Source organism: Bidens hawaiensis, unplaced genomic scaffold, assembly GCF_021521415.1.
Source record: "Bidens hawaiensis isolate Kalapana, Puna unplaced genomic scaffold, B.hawaiensis_p1.1 tig00003241_1, whole genome shotgun sequence".
In the NCBI taxonomy this organism is placed as follows: Eukaryota; Viridiplantae; Streptophyta; class Magnoliopsida; order Asterales; family Asteraceae; genus Bidens; species Bidens hawaiensis.
In genome coordinates this window covers 1,370,552-1,380,643 of record NW_027491177.1, presented here as the reverse complement: position 1 = coordinate 1,380,643, position 10,092 = coordinate 1,370,552, and positions in this window count along the sequence as shown.

Below are 10,092 nucleotides of genomic sequence, written 5' to 3'. Positions count from 1 at the left end.
AGGTTGATGGAAATGAGAAAGCTAATGAAGAAGAAACCGCTTTCATGGCAGATGACAAGGATAATCGCTCCGAGGTAAGTACTAAGAATATTTGTACTAGTTGTGAGAATTTGTCTGAGCAACTCACTACGATAACTGATCAGTACGTCCGTTTAGATGCTGATTTTAAAACTATTAAAGAAGATCACCATTTTACTAAATCAAGAGAAAACAGTTATAAAGTTAAAATAAAAGCATGTGAAAAAGACATTCAAAGCTTAAAAACTAAACTTGCTGAGAAAATTGAAATAATTGATCTTAGTTATGAAGTTTTAGAAGAAAAAACTAAATTGATTGCTGATCGGGATAAACAGATTGCTGACCACCAGGTGAAGGTGGTGGAACTGAACCGCAAACTTGAGCAGTTCAGGAATTCCTCGGCCATCCTTGATCACCTCGTGAGTGATCAAGGTACCTCTGCAAAGAGGGGAGGAATCGGATATCACGAAGTTCCACCACCCTTTAACCACAACTATACCTATAATCCGAGTGTTCAAAAATCTGTTGATTTCGAGGTTACTCAGACAACTCCAATCAAGATTACAAGGGTAGAACCAAGTGTTAGCTGTGGCGAAACGAGTTCGCCTGTTTCTAGTGTGAATATTTCTGTTTCGAGTCCAGTCTCATCGGATTCGGATAAGTTGTCCGAATCTGGTCAGACAAAAGAGAAAGTAGGGTTACCCAACGGTGGAGATAAAAATAAAATTTCTAAAAAGAGTTCTCCACTCAATCCGTACGTCCCACCCTATGTGAGACATACGGATGGTAACACTGCCTCTACATCCAAACCAACATTTGACAAGAAAATGGAGAGTCGGTGTTGCTTTAGATGTAACAAGTTAGGGCATTTAGTTGCAGATTGCCCTCTGAAGCCGAGATTTAGAGGTGTGAGGCCAAATACAACTGAGGATAAGCGTCATTTTGTTACTGCTAAAAATGAAAACTTTTCAAAGTGCAAAAATGTAACTAATTCAAGTTTTTATAAAAACAAACCTCAGTTTTTCAACCAAACCACAAGATATAATACTTTCAACTCTCATAGGTTTGGAAGGCATTACACTCAATCTGCAAGGAGATTCCCTAACAGGACTTACAGAAATTATCCTGATGCTAACTTGAGAAAGCCAGGGTACGGGACGTATCGATCCAAGACCAATTGGTCTTGGGTCCCAAGATTCTAACTCTTTGTTTTATTGTGCAGGAACAGTTGAACAGGGCTGCCAACAATCTTTGGATTGTAGATAGCGGCTGTTCCCGGCACATGACAGGCAACAAACACTTGTTGCAAGACTTAAAACCTGTTCAGGGAGCAAGAGTTAGTTTTGCTGGTGAGAGCGGTGGAAGGATTACCGGTAGAGGAACTGTGTCGAATGGGAGAATGACACTTGAGAATGTAAACTTTGTGGAGGAGTTAAAGCACAATCTGCTGAGTGTGTCGCAGATTTGTGATAAAGATTACACTGTCCATTTCACGAAGAATGAAGCGATAGTATTGAAGCCTGGTTTTCAGATACCAGACGAATGGATAGTAATGAAAGCTCCACGTGAAACAAATACATATGTGATGAACATGAGGTCTACTGAAATGGCCACCGGAGAATCTTGTTTAATGACAAAAGCAAGCGAATCAGAATCAGAATTATGGCACAGGAGAATGGGACATATTCATCTTCGGAAGATGAACTTCATTGTCAAGAATGGGCTTGTGATGGGCGTTCCCTTAAAAAGTTTTAACTTTGACGACAAATGTATAGCATGCAAGAAGGGAAAGCAACACAAGAAATCCCATCTCACCAAGAAGATTAATTCTATTGCCGGTACTCTAGAACTACTTCATATGGATCTCTTCGGTCCAGTGAATGTAAAAAGTCTAGGTGGTACTTCTTACTGCTTGGTGATAACTGATGACTACTCGCGATACTCGTGGGTATATTTTCTGAAAACAAAAGACGAGACAACTCAGATGGTGAAGAATCTAATTACAAAAGTTGAGAACGTCATGAGTAAATCAGTTAAATACATCAGAAGCGACAATGGGACAGAGTTCAAGAACTTTGAAATGGAAATCTTCTGTCTTCAGAAGGGAATTGAACATCGGTACAGCGCTCCGTATACTCCACAACAGAATGGAGTGGCTGAAAGGAAGAACCGAACGTTAATTGAAGGAGCCAGAACTATGCTGGCAGACTCGAAGCTTCCTGTGATGTTCTGGGCTGAAGCAGTTGCTACAGCCTGCTATGTTCTGAATAGGGTGTTAACCGTTAAGAGACTTGGAAAAACTTGTTACGAGCTTATGCACGGAAGGAAGCCCAACTTGTGCGGTCTTGAACCATTTGGGTCTCCTTGTTCGATTTTGAAGACTAATTCGAAATTTGGTGAAATAGCCGATGAGGGAATCCTAGTCGGTTATGTTGTTGGGACTCCCAACAGACGGGTCTTCAATACGTCGACTTGCAAGGTGGAGGTGGTTTGTAACACCGACATTACTAGTTACCAACCGCCAAAACCAAGCAATGGACCTGCTGAGCTTTTCGACTATGTTAAACTTTTTAAGTCGTTTAACGTACCTGATTTGGAAATTTCTGAAGAAGACGAAAGAGCTGTGAGGAAGATGATACTTGATGAGGAAGAGAATCTATTGCAACATCAGATGTTTGAGAAATCTCAACCTTCCACATCAAATCCTATCGATATCCCTGCGGCCTCAACTGAAGAAGAATTTATTAATCCTTTTCACTCTCAACCAGAAACAACCATAGATGAGATCTCTTCAAATTTGGAAGATAATTTGCATGTCGGTGCTGTTCCGACCACGAGAATTCACAAAGATCACCCATTGGAGAATATTATAGGTGATGTGTCCTCCAGTGTTCAAACCAGAAGTAGCTTGAATGAGCACACATGTGTTTATACAAGCATTAAAGAAACGGGTATAATGAACGAATGTTTGTACTCCTGTTTTATAAGCCAAATTGAACCAAAGAACTATCAAATGGCTTTAAAGGACAGCTCGTGGGTCGAAGCCATGCAAGAAGAGTTGGCTCAGTTCAAGAAAATGGAAGTTTGGACTTTGGTTGAAAAACCAAAGAATGTGCATGCTATAGGCACAAAATGGGTGTTCAAGTGTAAGAGAGATGATAAGGGGATTATCGTAAGAAATAAGGCGAGGCTGGTTGTTAAAGGTTTTAATCAGCAAGAGGGTATTGATTACAATGAGGTGTTCGCCCCTGTCGCCCGGTTAGAAGCGATTCGATTGTTTTTGGCGTTTGCTGCATTTAAAAAGATGAAGGTATTTCAGTTGGATGTGAAGAGCGCGTTTCTAAACGGGAAAGTTGATGAGGTGGTGTATGTTGAGCAACCTCCGGGTTTTTCTGACCCAGACTTTCCTGATCACGTATACAGGTTGAGCAAGGCGTTATATGGGTTACATCAGGCACCTCGTGCCTGGTATTCAACGTTATCGGACTACTTGCTGGAAAATGGTTTTGAAAGGGGATTGATTGACAGTACGTTGTTTGTGAAGAGAGAAGGATGTGACTTCCTACTGGTTCAAGTCTACGTGGATGATATCATTTTTGCTGCATCAAGAGTATCCATGTGTCAGGATTTTGAGGCTGTCATGAAGAAACGATTCGAGATGAGTGCTATGGGTGAACTAACTTTCTTTCTAGGATTGCAGGTTGATCAGAAGAAGGACGGGATGTTCATTCATCAAACGAAGTACGTTCATGATGTGCTGAAAAGATTCAAGATGGAGGACAGTTCTCCATATGATACTCCAATCTGCGTCAATCACAAATTGGGTGCTGAATCAGATGGTGACGTAGATGTGGACCCAACTCTGTATCGGGCGATAATAGGTTCTTTAATGTATTTAACTGCTTCTAGGCCTGATATAATGTTTGCTGTTTGTCTTTGTGCTCGTTTTCAGGCAAACCTAAAGGAATCTCACATGAAAGGTGTGAAGAGGATTTTGCGGTATCTCAGAGGCAAGCCGAAACTAGGGTTGTGGTACCCAAAGGGAGGAGACGTTGAACTGGTGGCATATACAGATTCTGATTATGGGGGATGCAATCAGAGTCGGAAGTCAACAACAGGAGGCTGTCAGTTTCTTGGAGGAAGATTAGTTTCCTGGCAGTGCAAGAAACAGACATCAGTTGCAATTTCAACATGCGAAGCTGAATACATGGCAGCATCCAACTGCTGCTCTCAGGTTTTATGGATTCAGCAACAATTACGCGACTATGGTCTGAATTTCTTACTCACTCCTATTTTAATTGATAACACTGCCGCCATCTCAGTAATTAACAATCCCGTGAAGCACAGTAAAACTAAGCATATTGACATTCGTCATCACTTCATACGGGATTGTGCTGAGAAGAAACTGATCAAGATCGAAAAAGTTGATACACTTGAAAATTTTGCTGACTTGTTTACAAAAGCGTTTGATAAATCCAGATTTCAAAACCTAATTGAGCTGAACGGGATGATCAATCCCGAGTAACCATGCCTTTGTGTTTATTTAAAAAAAAAAAAAAAAAAAAAAAAATCTGTGTCATTATTGCTTAAAATTAGTCGGTTACCTCAGTTTGATGGACATATCCTCGGATATGTTTTGGTCCTCGTTTCGACATAGAGAATGAGGATAGCCATTAACCGGAAGACTGAAAGTGACCGGGGCAGTTATGACGTGTGTTCTTTCAGTTGCTGAAAATTAGTCGGTCATTCTTAGTAAGAAGGACACATACTTGTATGTGGTCGGTCCAGTTGATCCATTGGATCTTCAGGATTGCCGTTTACCTGACGACTTTGACGTGATCGGGGCGATTGAAATCAAAATTTTTCTGGGAAATGAAATTACTTTTCAAGTCTAATACTTCGTAAGAAGTTCTTTGCTGTGTTTAACAGAAAATTGATCCAACCTTGGAAAATGATATATATACTGATTGTGTGTGCTTAACTAGTGAAATTATTAGGCTTAAAAGGCTTTAGAACAGTCATTGTATGTCATGGTAATTTTTATGGTGCGTAAAAGTGTATGTGATACTAACTTAAACTACTCGAATTTACGTGGAAACTCCTTAAGAGTTTTGTATGTCTTCATACATATCTTTCCGAATGATAGGCAGAAAAGCGACTACCCAGTCATACACGAGCCCGTGAGTGTTCTGATTCCCGTAAAGGAAGCATTTCAAGACACTGCAGTGATCCAGATTCGGGACTTGCAGTGGTTTAGTACTCCGAAGTCTATAAGTATGTATGGTGAAAAAAAAAAAAAATGTGTATATTTTCAGTACTTATGAGTCATAGTCACAATCAAGACTTCTCAATTCTGGAGTAGGAAGAGAACGGGAAACAGACAACGAGTATATACAAGTTAATCAGACACTATGGGTCGAAGTCAATTCGGGGTGACTTGGGTATAGCCAAATACGCTTTGAGAATAGATAGAAGACATCATTATCTCTGAGTTGTTGCCCACTTAAAATTTTGAGCTTAACTGAACCTTAATCCGTATCACAGAAACGATGAAAACCATTTAAGTTATTTACATGCTTACAACCTGTTTCTCTATGTCATAATACAGCTAAACACGGATCCAAGTGACAGTCACATAGTTAGTATGATTCCTGTTGGGATCTTGTCTAAAACGTAGTGGTCCCTGACTAGACTGAAATTTGATCCCTTATTTCGTTAAATTTGATAAGTTTTTCTATTTTTGTAGTTATATTAATTTATCGTTGGTTACTGGGTCTTGATCATATTGGTTTAACTCTTTTTGGAAACTTCTAATGTTAAGTGCAGGATTCTTCAAACTTAAAGGGCTGATTTTGAAATTACGGGCGAAGTTGTTGAATTCGGCGAAGTTGTTATTAACTTCGCCTAGGCGCAGTTAAGCGTAACTTCGCCTGAACAAACTCTGCCCTATATAAGGACTTTGAAACAGTAACAGTTTCATTATTTTCATAACTCCGGCGAACTTATAATCAATAACAAAAACAGTAATTCCGGCGATCTTGTTTACTTTCCGATTTCGATCGTTGTTTCCAGTTTCTAGTGTTTATTGACGGTATGTGTGGTCAATATCGTTCCCAAACTTACTCGTTCGTTATAGTTTTAACCGGTTCGAGACCTCGGGTCGTCGAACCTTCAAAACCTAGTTTTTCAACCGAGTTTTACGTGTTCATGGACGAGCTTTACGTCTTAACACCATTACTATATGTTGTTCGTCACTCCTAAATCGTCAAATTTGTGCGAAAACATCGGATCTTGGCCGATTGAATCTGAACAGACGCCGTTTCAGATTCAGGCGAAGTTATGGTTAAGGCGAAGTTATCCGCAACTTCGCCTGAAGCTTAATTTCGCCTGTGGCGAAGTTATCCGTAACTTCGCCTTGAACTCAAGTTCGCCTGAGGCGATGTTGTGATAAGGCGAAGTTATCATCAACTTCGCCTATACCAATTTACTTAACAGTTTTTAGACGGACTTACAGATGAAGCGAAGTTGTTCCCAACTTCGCCTCACCTTTAAGTTCGCCTGTACAGGTTTAATCACAACTTCGAACGTGGTACAAAGCGAACTTGTGAGTTGCTTAACTGTTCTCTAACTTGTTTTGTTTTGTGCAGATATGGCTGCTGTTGGAGGTGCTGGTGGTAACGACGGTGATGATCAACGACAATTCTTTCCAGCCCATAACCAGTACATCACTTTAGATCCAGACGCACGAGGCGTAGAAGACTACAGGGAGATTATCACGTTTCTCCAGCGATCAAGAGTCTTTCATGCGATCACAAATACACTGCCCATTTCTCTGCCTAACATTGAAGACTTTTGGCAGACAGTGTACTATGATTGCAGGCCTGAGCCTCCGGTGATGCGAGCAACCGTAAATGGTCATAACATACAGTTTTCCTCGGAAGATATACGGTTGGCTCTGCAGTTCGGTGAAGAAACAAGAGATGACCCAACGGAGTTCGTAGCTCCTTACCGTGATGGAGCTTATTTGAGGATGGGTTATTCGGGTCCGCTGGGGGACTCGCAGAGGAGGAAAGGGTTTTTGCTGGATCAATGGCGCTTCCTGATGCATGTATTGATTGTATGCATGTCCGGCAGGAAGGCAGGAACAGATGGGATGGGCGCGACGATGCAGTCAGCCATGATAGCGCTGACTTACAACCGCCGATATTCTTTTAGTCAGCTGATATTCTACGAGATCGATCGTCAGAGAAGGGCTGTGGCGCGCGAGCGATTCACTATGTATCCTCGTTTCTTACAGATGATTTTGAATCATGTCGCTCCGTCGCTACCGCAGAGACGCCCGATTAGATACGTCGAATGCGTGACGAAACGTATCTTTGCTCAGTGCCGCACTTCGAGCACTCGTAGCAAGCCTGAGCTGCGTCCCAGGCATACTCCATTATTCGGGTATCTCATCAATCCGGAGTATGTTCCTGCAGGAGGGGACGAGTTCAGAGACCCGCAACCACATCAGGCGGCAGCACCACATGCTGTATCAGCTGCGCCTGTTGTATCTACTGTTGCCTCTGCTGCTGTGCCAGCTGCGGTATCTCCTGCTGTGTCTACTGCTGAAGACGTTGATCTTGATGCTGCCTTTGGCGGACATGGTTTGTTTGATATGGATGTCTCGGGTCCTCAGTTTATGGATGTTACTAGAGCAGTTACTTCGGTAGCTGACTCCGATCTAGAAGAAACGTTTGCTGAAGCGAGACGACTTATGGTGTCTCGGGAGAGAACTACGGGAAAGAGGCCGAGAACTGTAGACGAGGATGAGGACGAAGTTGATGAAGAGGAGGCAGTGCAGATTGTGCTCAGACGTTCACGAAGAGAACGGACAGGTATGGGTTCCGGAGCTGGAGAATCTTCGAGGCTGGTACGTTTTGCTCCACCTGCCTTGTCTGGTATGTCTCTTATTCCTTCCACAGCACAGGTTACTGCTGTCGAGACGTCGGCCCCAGCAATTGTGTCTCTACCACCCCAACCGCTTAATCCACCGGTGGTAGTTGCACGATTTGTTGAGTCGACCGTCACTACTACTGCAGGGTTACCAAGTGTACCACCTGCGGTCACTTCTGCTGCTGATGTCCCGCCAACTCCACCGCCTACTTCAGATTCCGAGAGGATTACATCACTAGAGCGGATTGTTGCTGAACAGACAAAGACCATTCAAAGCCTAGTGGAATCCAATCGACTACAAGCAGCCCTCCTGGTTGAACACGGTAAAGTTATAGATGCCTTCAAGGCATTCTTGGCATCTCAGGGGGAGAAGACGTGTAGGGGAGATGAGTTGAGGACGAAACGGAGAGAAGATCATGACGATGATCCCAATGCACCGGACGGTGCAGGTGGTGAGCTGCCAAGAACCTCTCAGGCTCTTGGGGCTTCCACAGCTGAGGGGGAGTCTACAAATGCAGCTGGTGACGACGTGGTAGCGGTTGATGATGATGCTGATGTTGAAGATGTTATCGACGCATTGAAAGAATTGGATGAGGAGGATGATGAGTTTATGATTGAAGATGATGTGCTGCCAGTTGATGAGATCGAGAGGATTGGAGAGCAGATTACGGTTGAAAACGTGATAGAGGAGGGTGAGATTGTAGATGACTCCGTGGAACATGAGATTCCGGAGGTTGAGAGACCAGAGTTGGGTGATGAGAACGCGGAGGAAGATGCTGAGTGGGAGGAACAACCGAAATGGAAGGAGGGTTGTGCCCACTGGTTCGTAAAGACGAAGAAGCCGGCGGTCCCTAAGATGTTCAGAAAAAGTTACAATATTAAGGGATACGCGGAAGCCAAGAAAGGTATTATCTGCTGGTTATACGACGAGCAGCTGCGGCTCTTCGTGATCAAGAGATACGATGGCATTCAGTACTTCCAGAGAAAGTTGAGATCTCTAAACACACTGCCAGAATGTGAAGTAAAAGATTTAGCCAGATTGGGATTGATAAACAGAAGTGAAGACAACATGGCTAGAATCATTGCGAAGATCGTGTGGAAAGAGTGCGTTAAAGAGAAAAAGTTTGAGCTACTGAAACCACAAAAGGGGAAACTTGTCGAAGACAAGGATAGAGGTCTGAGAGTTGATGGAAAACCTTGGATGGTCATGAAATACAAACCGATCCGGTGCCTTAAAGAAGTACCGATGAAGTTTATGCCCAAGGACGTGCTCAAAGATCTAAAATGGTGGTACGTGGATTGTGAGACAGCTGAGGCGGTAATGGAAGATGAGAATGAACAAGAAGTACTTCGGGTTTACGACCCGATGCATCTTGTTAATCTGTCGCAGGCTGATCTGAAAGTGCTCAACGAGAAGAAGATCTTCTACATTCCTGCTTGGAAGGATCAAGCTAGGAAATATCAACGGGTGGTGTCGGTATGTGTTAGAGAAGGGGCGCATGCGTAGAGATGCAAGATTACAAGACTCAAGATTTGAAGATCAAGATATGAAGCTACTGCCAAGGGGGAGTCTGTTGGTACATGTGTGTCAGTAGTTCATAGTCTAGCATTTGTAATCGAGTCTGTAATGCAATTATGTTTTGATTATGTTTATATTTGTAATACGCGAAGTTGTCAACAAGTTCGCTATGGCGAACTTGTTGAATCAGCGAAGTTATTGACAACTTCGCCTATGGCGAAGTTGTCATGTTTATATACTGTTTCAGCCGAAACAGTTTGAGTTGATCGTTTAGGGTTTACGTTTCAGTTGTTCACTTCGTGTGCTACGTGTCATTGTCTGTAATAGTGACCTCGGGTCACGTGTTCGTTATCAATATAACGTGTTTGGTTTATTGCTTGTGTGTTCGATCTCTACATACTCTACACTCGTATCTACCTACGCAGGGATTCCGCACCTGCGTTGTTAGCGACATCCCGTGTACGATCCGTCCAGGAACCTACACCTCATACATTATACATATGAGGATGGTTATGTAAGGGGAGGGGGTTGGGTTCCTTTAAAAAACCTTATTGGGACTATTATTTTATTTGATCAACCCCGGTGTTATACTGCGAAACGATCCGACTTAATAGGTTTTT